This window comes from Marmota monax, unplaced genomic scaffold (genome assembly GCF_021218885.2).
Source record: "Marmota monax isolate L192 unplaced genomic scaffold, Marmota_monax_Labrador192_F-V1.1 WCK01_AAM20220418_F8-fsc00001, whole genome shotgun sequence".
Lineage (NCBI taxonomy): Eukaryota > Metazoa > Chordata > Mammalia > Rodentia > Sciuridae > Marmota > Marmota monax.
This window is the reverse complement of record NW_026693777.1, coordinates 31,282,569-31,296,092: the sequence shown is the minus strand read 5'-3', so window position 1 is coordinate 31,296,092 and position 13,524 is coordinate 31,282,569.

Here is a 13,524-nt window from a genome sequence, read left to right as displayed (position 1 = left end):
GAACAAAAAGATGTACCACTTGTAATTCCACCTACAGGAAGGATTTCTCTTCATCATCGTCCTTATCATCACATGTAATTTGAGGTTAATAAATTCAAAGGTCCATATATAGCACAGAATCATCCACAAATCAAATTTAATGTTTTGTTTCCCTAACCACTGGTCATGGTGTATTCCTCCTACCCATGAAGCTATATAAGTAGGTTGAAGGAGATGAGAATATGCAAGAAATGAAGGAACACTGAGAATTTGAGCCATTTGCTCACATGGCTTACTGGTACATTTAGAGCCTACTCAAGCTCAGTGTCATGTGACCCACATACCCAGAAGTGCTGCTGGACACATCCAGGTTTATGAATTGATATGGAAGATAACACCCAATTCATGACAAGTAATCTATAGCTAACTAAGTTATACTCCACAGGTAGGATTGAAGCTGATTAGAATTCTACCTAATTTTACAATAATCCATTGGCATTCTCCAAAATTATTTGTCATTTGCTCAAGTCAAATATAATGGTTTTAAGGGGCTGGGAAATTTCACCATTACTGTATCTTTAAAGTGTTTGATATGTTAATAATCTCTGCAAAGGTATTTTCAATTTACTTTTAAACCATGTTTTTGAAGTTACTGCATAAAATTTTTATAATATACCTAGAGTCCATTTAATGCTTCTAGGATCTATTGTGATGGCTTTACTTTCATTCTTGACAACAGTGATTTGTACTTTATTTCTGCTTTTTTCATTGTCATGTACATATAAATTTAAAAAAATATTTTCATAACTGACTTTTGACTTTGTTACTTACCTTCATTGCCCATTTTCTATATAATGATTTTCATCTTTATCTCTATCATTTTAATTTTCCTTCTGAATTTTGTTTCAATTTTATTTTTTTTCTGTTACCTCACGATAGAGGTATAGATTATTGATTTGAAGCCTTTCTTTTATAATATAAACATTTGAAAGTATAAATTTCCCACTATGTCCTGCTTTAACTGTTCCCTAGAAATTTAAAATATTTTCACTTTTGTTTAGCTCAAAATATTTTCTAATTTCCACTACAATATTTTCTTTGATCTATAAGTTATTAAAAGTATATTGTTTAATTTCCAAGTATGTGAGGATTTTCTAGACAGTTTTTTTAATTGTTCACTGGTTTATTTTTCCAAATGAACAATAGGCTATTTAAAATAAGCAGATCTTCAACGATGTGGATTTCAATGGCAAGTCTATTCTAGACAGTTTTATGCTATTCACTACTCATTTACTGTTATTTTCAGAGAACATATTCTGAATAATTTAAAGCCTCTGAAATTTATGAGACTTATTCCATGGCCTACTTTGTGGACTCTCTTGGTGAATGTTTCATATGCATTTTAAAAGGACACGTAATCTGCTTTTGTGTGAAAAGTTCTATAAACACCAATTGAATCAAGTTGGCTGATACTATTATTCAAGTCTTCTGTATCCTTATTGAATTTTTGTCTGTTTTTCTATCAATTACTGAGGGAGGGCTTTTGAAATCTCTAAGTATAACTCCGAATTTGCCTATTTTCCCTTTTACTTCTGTTAAATTTTGATTTATGTATTTTAAACTTTGTTATTAGAGACATACTCTTTAGAACTTTGATTACACATATAGTATTGTATGTTTGTTTTAACTTTGATATGAGGTGTCCCCCAAAAGCTCACATGTAGAAAATGCAAGAAGTTTAGAGGTGAAATGATTGATTGGGTTATGACAGCCTTGACTTAGTGTATGGATTAACTGAGTTGTGACTGCAGGCAGGGAGGGTGTGTGGCTGAAGGTGGGGGGTCATTGAGGGTGGGCTTTTGCACATATATTTTGTCCATGGGGAGGGGAGTCTTTCTTTCTCGGCTTCCTGGTGCAGTGTTTCTGTCTGCTTTCCTCCACTACACACTTCTTCCCTGATGTTCTGCCTCACATCAGGCCCAGAGCAATGAAGTTGGCCATCTATGGACTGAGACCTCTGAAACCTTGAGCCCCTAAATAAACTTTTTCTCCTCTAATTGTTCTCGTCAGTTCTTTTGATCCTTGCAGCAAAAAGCTGACTAAAAGAATGTCCCACAGCTCTCAGGTGCTCCATTCTGGTCCTCTCCTCCCTGATTTTGTCCCTTTTAGTTAACTAATTTCTATGGATCTATCTTTAAGATTATTCATCCTTTTCATGACACTGTTGGATTTACAGATTTTATGCTTTCTTTATGCCTGTTCCTTTAGTTTTCATTTCTAGCATTTCTATTTAATCCTTTCTCAGAGTTTTGATCTTTCTGCTGAATTTTCCGTTTGACCTTGCATGTTGTTCACCTTCTACATCATGGCCTTTAATATATTATCATAGCTAGTTTTAAGTTTCCTATAACACAATTCCAATTTATCTTGTAATATCTGTTCCTGGTTCTAAGATTGTTTTGTCTCTTAGGAATTCCTTCTTTTTTCCTGAACTTCATATTTTGTTGAAAACCAATATCTTGTATAGGACAGTGGAGTCAACAGTTCTTATCCCTAGAAATGGGCATAATTTTCCTTCTTTCAGAACTTGGAGGGGTAAGAAGGGGAAAGTCCATTGAATTAGGAATTAGGCTGAACTTGAGGTTTATTGTCATTTTGTTACCATTAGCTTTAAGCCCAACATGCTTCAAAATCCTCTAGTGATACATTTTTCTCAATGTGGAAACTGGTTTACCAGATGCTTTCTTTCAAGGTGTGCTTCACCCTCAGGTTTTTGCACTAACTATCCCTGAGAGAAGGTGTGTCTCTTGTAAGTTACTTTGTACTTAATGCTGTTAGTCTAACCATCTCTGGACTGAGATGGGGGATGGGGCATTCTCAGCTATTGGGATTAACCCTCTCTATGTGACTAAATCTGTGTCTCAGAAACCATATTCCTCGATCTCAGAGGACAGACTTTCTCTGTAATCTGCAGCCAAACTTGTCATTTTTGCCTATACCACAGAGGTAAGTTTTCATTTATTCATGTTTATTTTTGTTTCCTATTCTCTTCCCAAAGCTGCATTGGGTTTTCAACCAATACTCTAAAGGAAATAGTATTTGTTGTTTTTCCTACTACAGAACAAGGCTTCTGCTCCATGAAAAGAATAAAGAAGGGTTTTGGGAGCGTTTAGTAGCCTCTCACAGTGGTTGCTGGTTTCCTTCCTCACCTCTGCACCATAAGGAGATTTTCCCCCAGTTTTTCCTATGAGTACCCAAAGGGCTCTTCATTGCATTTATAGTTCACCAGGGTTTTCACCTTATTTCACAGTGTACATTCAGTCAGTTGCTCTCAATCCCTACTAGGATACCAGTTGCCTGGTTGGACTTATCTTCCTGATACCTAGCAACATCTTGACTCAGGAAGTCAATGCTCATATCAATTATCCTTGTCTCGCCTTAGATTTTGGTCCAGCTGGTCCTTTGCACTTTAATGTGTTCAGGAAATGTAGTGAACTTGTTTGTCTGGATTTTTAATACAACAAATTTGGGTGTGATGGTCTTTCTCTGCCTATGTACATAAATATGTGAAAAATCAAGTCTTAATTTTAATATATGTGTCTTTATGTTTAAGATATATCTCTTTAAACAGTATATATATTAGTTTTGTTTTTAATCCATTCTTCTAATTTATTCATTTTAATCAAAGTTTTTAATGCATTTATATGTAAAGCAATTATTAATATATTTGTGTTCAATTTACCAGCTTGATTTCTCTTTTCTTGTCATTTGCACCATTTCTCTTTGTTACCTTGTCTCTCTTTTCATATCTTCTTTTGTGTTAATTATTATTATTTAGTATTCCCATTTATATCCCCTATAATGTGTTGTGTTTTCCTCTGTCCTTAGATTTTCTCTTTAGTTTTTGGTTTTCGACAATTTGACTATGATGTGTACACATATAGTTTTCTTTATATTTCTCATCTTAGGGTTTATTAATATTGAAAAAAATGCCAAGAACTATTTCTTTAAAGAATTCTTCTGCTTCATTCTCTCCCTTCTAATTTCTTCATTTTTCTAAAACACTAATTGCATATATTTTAGACTTTTTTATTTTTATTTTTTGAGATACTAGGGATGGAACCTAGGGATGTTCCACCATTGAGCTACATAACCACATACCCAGTCCTTTTTATTTTGAGATAGGGTATTGCTAAATTGCCCAGGATGGCCTCACACTTGCAATCCTTCTACCTTAGTCTCACCAGTTGCTGAGATTATAGCATGTGCCTCTTCTCCCAGTCAAGAATTCTTGATATTTTCTACATTTGTCTGATGATCTGATTTTTGTTTTTTTCAGTCTTTCTTTCCCCTACTTTGGTTTCCACAAACCATATGTAATTTCACTCTATATTTTTTCTGTGCTGTCTAATATAGTATTCATATTTTCCAAAGAACAGATTGGGACATTTTTATTTAAAAAAAAATTTTAAAGAATTCTACAAATGATACACTCATCCACTATATTCTGTAATTAACATTTTATTACACATACTTTATTGTATGTTTTCATTTAATTTTTCTATCTGTCCACTAACCCATCTTATTCCTTAATGCATTTTACAGTTGCAGATATCGGTACATGTCCCCCACCATGTACACCAGGATTCATATCATTTACAACAGTTTAACATTTGTGTGAACTTCATCTCTCTTAGCTTACCTATCCTCATCCTTTAGAATGCCATTCAGGCCTCTCTTTCTCTGCCCTGGTTAAGTGTTACTCTTCTGTGTTCCAGATATACCCTATGCCTGTCTTTATCCTTATACTTACTACTTTCTATTAAAATTATAGTATAGATTTCTGCTTGTCTTGCTGGGATATAAAGTGCCTAAAAACACAAACCAAGTCTTATTCTTTTTACAGTAGAACCTGTCACAAAGTAGATGCTCCAGAAAAAATATGAAGAATAAATGAATGAATGAAGAATTGCTATACCCCCCTGTAAGTGACGTAATGCACAATTTGTAGAGGTCAAAGAGAATAGTGAAATCATGGTAGCAGCAACAGCAGCATATACTTTTCTATAGCTAAGAGTGCAAAATTCTTGTTCTGTAACAATTGTTTCTTGAGAAAGCACAGAGAGGATGTGAGAAATTCTGTAGCCAGAAAATAAGAACCAAGGATAGTCTAAGAAACAGATAGCAAATGTTAGAGACAGGAAAAAATAAGCCACAATTTGAAGTAAGACTTCATTTCTCTTGATATCCAAGAGTTGACTAGCTTATAAATTATTAACTATTGATGATTTAAGAAGGCCTCATTTGCTTTGTGTATATTACAATAATTGACATACAGGCAAAGATAACTTCCAGCAAATATATACATATATATATATATATATATATTCTTTTTTGTTTCCAAACCACTACTTGTTCTTCTAAAGGCCCTGGATCAAGTATCCCATAAGATAAAGTCACTAGCAAGATACCCTGGTAGATGCTAAACTTAGTGTCTTTTATGACCCAGCCACACAAAATAATTATGTCCAGCTATTGGTCAGTCCTACAAACACTGGGGAAACAATCTCTTATTTGGGAACCCCAGCTGGACTTTTTGCAGCATATAATTTCTTTACCTGGAAGGACTTAAAATAAAAAAGAAATAAGGCATTTTATGATTAATTCTTTCCCTTTTAAAACTACTTCCTGAAAGCCATATTTTAGAGCTTCTGACCTATGCCATCTAATCCAATTGAAAATTAAAACATAAACAACAAATTTCCACAGGATGTTCTTTAAAAGTGGATATACAATTCTTTCTGTGTACATACAACAATTTATTTAGCAAATCCCATATTTATAGACATTCAGGCTGTGGTATCCACATTGTACTATTAAAATAAATGCTACAATGAACATCCACCTATCATTATTATTGCATTCATGCTATTTCTCATTTAAAATGAGTTCCAAAATATTGGATTTAATTTTTGTAGTATTCACACCCAGAAAAAATCCATGACTTAAACATTACAATGAATTGGCACTATTCAAAGAAAATACTTTTTGGTTTTATAAGATTTCTGAGTTCCTACATAAATTTCCTTAAGGCTAAAAAATGTGGATTACCATTTTGGGGGAAAAATTATAGACTTATATTTGCAGCATCTAGAAGATATTTAGAGAAACTCTTGGGTCTAGGACTGCCTAGTGCAATGTGGTTATGTCACTGTAGGAACTCCCCTTGGAAGAAATTAATGTAGTTCTCCAGGGGCTCAGTTAGTTTCTATAGAGCAAGTTGTTATAAAACCAGCTCCTGAATCTCTTTGGCTCCTTGTCATGACACTTGACCAACCTATCCTTTCACATATGCTCCTGCCATGATGGCATCTGCAACGTAATGATACAGCCATGAAGCCCTCATCAGAGCCAAGCCAAGCAGAAGCCAGCATCATGCTCTCAGACCTCATGAACTAAGATCAAAATAAGTTTCCTTTCTTTATAAAAAACATAGCCTCACATATCTTGTTGTAGAAACAGAAATTGAACTGATATGTTCTGTTTTCCTCTCATTAAAGATCAGCTTTCTCCTTTGAAGTGCAACAAGGAGAGGTCTTCTTTAAATGTTTGTTTCTGGGGGTTGGTTACCCAGGGTGTTTGCCACATCCTGAGGTGATCTTTGAGCAAGTTTTTCATGTCTGACAGGCTTAATTTCATTAATTAGAACACAACTAACCTGAAGTAAAGATAAAATGGTGTCTAGGCTGCACTAGAATTCTACATATATAAATATGGAGGATAATTAGAATAGATTCCTTGCAACACATACAGAACATTTTAAAGTGCATATTAAACAAAAAATATTTTATGCGAATGTATGTTAATGGTATTCCTTAAACATTACATTGTAAAAGATTAAATAGGAAAAAAGCTTTTTTATAATAATTATTGTTGCTGTTTTTGGAAAGTGGTTGGGAAGTAGAAAGACAGAAAATATATTTAGCTCAATTAAGTAGTTTCATTTTACTTAGATGTTTAAATTAACATTAATATTAGCTGGGCATGGTTGTGCATGCGTGTAATCTCAGGAGGCTGAGGCAGGAGGATCGCAAGTTTGAAGCCAGTCGCAGTAACTAAGCAAAGCCCTAAGCAACTTAGCAAGAGCTTATCTCAAAAAATAAGGTGGGCTGAGGATGTGGCTCAGTTGTTAAGTGCCCCTGTATTCAATCCCTGGTATCATAAATAAATAAATATAAACTTCAGATTAATTATAAAATTATACCTTGGAATTGTTTCTTATTTGCCATCAAACTTCAAAATCAAAATTCAGACTTATAAGAAAAAATTAATTTCAAGGGACATTATGGAAGGATCCATAATAGATCCTTGCCCAAGATTACATACAGTCAATTAATGTTCCTGGGTCTTGGGTTTATCAAAAAAATGTTGAACTAACCAGTTTATAAATAACCTTCTCACAACAAATTCCATGACTTCATGAATTCAAAATGGAATTATTCATTGTACTACAGATTACATATCTCTGAAGATTATAAGGTATTAACAAAAAAAATCAAAATATTTATTTGGATATTTTGCAGACTGCCAACAATCTATTCTTTATCTGCAAATATAACACATATAGTTTATTTGTGTGACTCTTTCCTACAAGAGCTTCAATTTAAGAAGAAATAACCATCAGTATGTATTTAGCATAGCAGCAACTGAGAGAAAACTTCCATAATTTTTCTTTAAAATTCAACGGATAAAGAACAACAAGTTTGAAAGATAGAGAACTCTGGACTTCAAATAACTTGCATAAACCTCAATTTAGTCAAGTATGAGGTTATGTCTATCATGTTCTGATTTTCTTCTCACTAAAATATAATGCAATAGTTTTAAATGCTGAATTTTAATAAAATTGTTCACTCATTAATTTCCCTCTTCTCCATTATGCTAGTAAAATTTGAATATTATATCTAGTTGTTTTATGATACAGTCCTACTGTTTTAATACTAGTTTGAGTAAAGGTAGCACAGAGCAGAAAGAGTACCAGATAAAGCCAGAGACCTGAATTCCAGGTTTGATTCTGTGACCTTGGACAAATGGACTAAGATTTTTGGTCTCAGTTTCCTCTTTTAAAAATAAAAACAGTAAATTCGCTTAGGTTTCTTCCTCTTTCAAAATTCTATGGTTCCATGCATGGTATGGTAAATAGTTCATTTCATTGTCTACAAAATTCTAATTCTGTTAGACCAGAAACTCTGCAACTGCTAGAAGAGAATGTAGGCAAAACACTCCATATATTGGCACAGATACCAATTTCCTTAACAAGACTCCTGAAGTACAAGAAACAAAACCAAAAATCACGAAGTAAAATGGGCATCAAATTAATAAGCCTCTGCACAGCAAAGGAAAATAATTAAGAGTATGAAATGAGAACCTGCAGAATGGGAGAAAATCTTTGCCACCTGCTTCTCAGGGTATTAATTAGGTATATCTTAATGAAGGAATATAAATGACAATATCAGGGCTCCGTCTCTTTACCTGGTTCTTCAACAGGTTCCCTCCAAATCACCAAGATGATTGTTGGAAACTGAAGACTCAAATTTGATTGAAGCCAATAGCCCCAGAAGAGAATAACACATTTTGTTTTATTTTAGTTCCCAAATAAATCCAGGAGAAAGTCCCAGGGGGGAAAATATATATTGTTCTGACCTATTCATATGCACTAATCAATGTGACCTCTGAGATAGATTCTCTGATTTATTGAGCAAGTCTAGGTGATGTTTCCATTCCTGTAGCCAGATATAGGAATGTATTCAGCCATTTCAAACCCATATAGGATGGGTTATTCATTGGAAAGAAGGATATTGTACTTTGACAAAGGCAGGAAGGATGCTAGAAAGATCACAAATAGATTTCATTTGAAATAGTGAAATGATAGATGATGGTTACCTGGGACATTGAGTTGTGATAAAATGATTCTAAAAGCTCAGTAAGAAAAAATGAGAAAATTGATTAGCAATGTTTGCAATGGATATGGGGATGGGATACAGAAATACGCAAACAATCCAATTGCTACCTATGTATAGGAAGAAATCATGATTCAGTTCCTACTTGGTACCATCAGATCAACCACTGAGTGTTCAGGATATCCTGACCATTGGCCTTTCTTTTGGAAGCTTTTATTTATTAAAGTTTATATAACTTCCCAGATTCTAAGAGATGGAGATCCCCTCCATGATTGAAAAGTTTAAATTCTATTTGAGGTCATGTTGGCATTGAAGACACAGAAAATGATCCTAGCTAGCAAGGGTTCTTAACTAATAACGTACATAAGAATCATTTAGGCAGCTCTTTCTGAATACATAAGCCTAGCCACTGGTCCCAAACTTTCTGATTCCCCAGATCTTAGGTAGGACCTAGAAAAGCGAATTCTGATTATTATACATGAAAACTGCATGTTTATGGTAAAAACAAACAAACCAAACAGGATAGAGGGATAAGTAAAAGTCCCTTTCCAAGGAGGGAACTGAGTGGCAGATGGGGAGAGAGAAATTTTTCTTTTGTCTTATATAAATTTCTATATTGTTTAAAAAATTTATAATGAACCTGAATTGTTTTTATAAGTTCTATGAGCCAATACGCTATTTTTACTCTTGAGATAACCCATTGACAGTTAATATATTCTGTCAAAAGTTTTCTATGTTTATATGTCTCTATCTCTATCTATGCATTTAAATCAAAAGGAGCCTAGACCCATAAGTATGGGTGTATCTCTACTTTATACATATTCTGTTCTATAATTTGCTTTATTCACTTGATTATCTTGGCCTCCTTCCCACATCTGCATTGGATCTATCCATATTTGCATGCGATGTACCTCCTTTGGTGACTTCAGAATATTCTAAGACTCTTAGACCTCTTTTGAAGTAAGAAGCCACACCAAAATGACCTTAAGTTCTATGGGTCATATCCATTTAAATCTCTTCGTATGTCTCTCATCAGTGGTACTAAAAGCTGGAGGTCTCTGAGACCTTTGGTGACAATTCCAAGACTTTGCTTGTGTTACATGTGTCAGAATATTTGGCCTTGGATGTCACGGGAGATACAATTCAGACACTGTAGGATAGATTCTCTCTCTGGATTTTTCTATGGCCTAGGAGTCACCATGTGATTCTGAGTGCTCACTGTTGCAGAAGCAAGGCTGAACACATTGAAACAAAGTGTTTAGAAATTTCTGGTAAAAAAATTACCCCCTACCATAAACTACTGCTCCAAGTATTTTACACAGACATACATAACAGATCTAGACCCAATGCTGTGTATTCTTAACTGATGAAAATTTAGCAATTGACAAAGAAAAGTAATTTTCTTATATTTGTTTTAGGGTACCTGAATTAAAATCATGGCATTCTATGATTAACTCCTCCTCTATAGGAGGAAAGGAGAGGAAATGATAAATAAAATAATCTAAATAATCTAAAACACTTATTCTAATCAGTAACCACAATATCCATCCCTGTGACTATTTTGGTTGGCAGTAACAAAAACCAAATCCAACTTAAGCTAACTTAATAAACAAAACAAGATATAGGTAAATTATTATAAGGATAAGGAGTTTCTCACAGACACTTGAGGGCAAAAATTTTCAAAAGTTTCCAGAAATAAGGACTGAAAAGCCACAAGTTTCTCAGGCAGTACTTGTTCCACCTCTCAACCTCTTGCTTTGGCTTGGCTTCCCTTTATCTCCCCTTTCTCTTCCCTATTATGTCAGCATTCCATGCCTTTCCATCTCTTGTGGTACAATGGGTACCACTGCTTTAAATTTCTGTCAACTTGGTCACACTGACATACTGGGCCTACTGAACTATCTCTGGATATGAACTTCAAATCCTGCAAAGAGAACTCAACTGATTGATTGTGGGTTGGCTATCCACTGTGGGTGCATTCTACCTTAGCCAGAGAAAGTGGGTTTATATGATAACAATGCTGTAGCAACCCAAGTTTATTGGATGCTAACTATTCTTTTAAAGTATTATCTTTACATAGACTCTGAGGCTTATCCTTTCTTATCAGGATCCTGAAATAGTTATCAGAGAAAGAGGGTGTGAGTTATGCAGATGTTACCAGAGCACAAGAAAACTATATACAGAGAGATACATGTGCACATAAAAAGATCATTTAAGCTTTATAGTAATTCAGTAATGCCACAATGGGGAATAAGGTTGGGTTTTGAAATACAAAGCACCTAACTTCAGCAAGTTTTACTAATTATGTGGCTTGAACAAGTTTTCACTTCTCTGCTCAGTTTTATTTTCTTTCTGTGAAATTACGATAATAACAATATTGCAAGAAAGAGTATACATGCAGTGATTAATTATTCTACCCTGAAACACTTAAACATTAACAAGTATTTATGGGGACTGCCCCTGTGACAGGGAAATGTCCAAAAGGGTACACACCAGCAGGAAGGAAAAGATAGAGAAGCAAAATATCCACTTGCCCTTGTGGGTATTGCCATTATGTAATGTCATTCTATAATAACAGGAGATCATATTTATCAATTATTGTGTATATTGTGATAGAAAATTTTCTGTGCTTTTCGCATATTTACATGTTAGCTGAGTACTATTATTGACCCATTTGGAGGCACAGAGAGTTTAAGTAACTTGTCCTGGGTCACACAACAGAAAGCTGTAGACGTAGGACAGGAGCCTAGACAGCCTGGCTCCATAACTCATTCTGTACTGCTCTCAACTAACTTCGTAGTATCATTAAAGCAAAGAGGTGTCTGAGAACATGCCACCACAGAGAGAAGATGGTACAGCATCAAGATTTCAAACTTGCTAGAATTCCCTCTGTTTATTCTACATGCCCTCTTTAACGAGGTTACCTCATCAGAATTAATGGATTGTTATTCTTCTTGATCAGTGTGTCAACCATAAACTTTGAGATAGTTTGCCTACCACACTTAGTTTAAGATTTGGAAAGTTTACTTGCAAAAGCTCTTAGAAGCACCCATGAATAAACAAGAGTGAAAAGTTAAACCAAGGACAGACGTTTCTATTTGCACTGTTTTCAAATCTATCCAAACAATAGGATTCAAAGCTTTTCCTGACACCACAAGCAAATGCATCTTCCCCAGGCACACAATAACCTGTTGGAGACAACACTATCATATTGCTGTGGTAATTGATGAAATTTATAAACAATGAACAACTTCATATTTTGGCTAGGTTTTAAGAGTTCCAAAGAGTGAGACATTGCTAAACAGTGTTAAAGGATGATGACTTCTGAGAGAATTAGATGACATGGTAACAGATGCCATTGGTTGCTTAAATCTCGTTCTCAAATCAACCTTCTTTGGCATCCTCCTTTAGAGAGGCCAAAAAGCCAAATATTTGCTTTTCTCCCCTTCTTCTGCTAGGGATGGCTATGTGAGATAGTTTTGGTTCCCCCATGAACTATAAGGAGAAGTCTCCAGGGATTTCTGGCAAAGCTTTGTTTTCCTGATATAAAAACAGATGTTATGGTACCATCCCTTTAGCTGTCCCTTCTTCCTGCCTGGAAGAAGATACTAGTGTCTAGAGTCATGGCCACCATATTATATCCACAACAGAGGGCAAGAGAACTAGAGAAACTCTAGCCCTGGTACTTCAGAGTTCTTAACTGCAAACAGCTATTTACCTCTAGAATATTTGCTATGAGACTAAAAGAGTTTAAATCACTTTTAGTCAGATTTTCTATTGATACAGTGTGATGGCAGATATTTTAGCATAGCTGTATTTTGCCTTTTAATCACATACCTGTTTATCCCTCAGAACCCTGCTTCCAGAAGTTTGGTTAAAAAATTCATTATTTACTCCATGTATGTATGATATGTCAAAATACATTCTAGTATTATCTATAACTAAAAAGAACAAAAAATAAAATAAATCATTCTTTAATCAAATAACTGAAATGAATTATAGAGTATAGTATGATCAAAATAAATGTTATTTGTCATTATTCTTTAATCACAATAACCATTTCACTGCAGTGTCGCATCCCTAATTGCATAAGAAAGGGGTGATACATATCATTATTAACCAAACTTACAGTTTGCTTAACACATACATGGACTCCAAAATTAATGTTCAAAACCTTCTTTACCCTAGGCTTAAGCTGTATGTTTTAATTTTATGAGTCCATGGTTGAGGTCATTTGTCCTACCTCACCTTAAATAGGTACTAAAGGTCACCCATGTGGTCACCCCTTTCATGGGCTTTAGAAAATAAAACTCCTCCTCTTTGGACCCCCTCATCTCTTCCCCCATTTTAGAAGTGGGCAGAGGGACTGGATTTATGGAAGCAAAATAATTAAGATTTAATAATAATTTTAAAAGGAGTATCTTCCATAATGTAGGGCCTTCCAGAGAGGCTTTTTTGGAGCAGATGATCTAAACAGAGCCTTGAACATTGTGATTTAGCCAAGTAGAGCAACACTAAGGGGAGCAAGCTGTAAAGGACTGACAGCGTGAAACAAAGTGCCTTAGGTGCTCAAAAGAATGATGAGTTG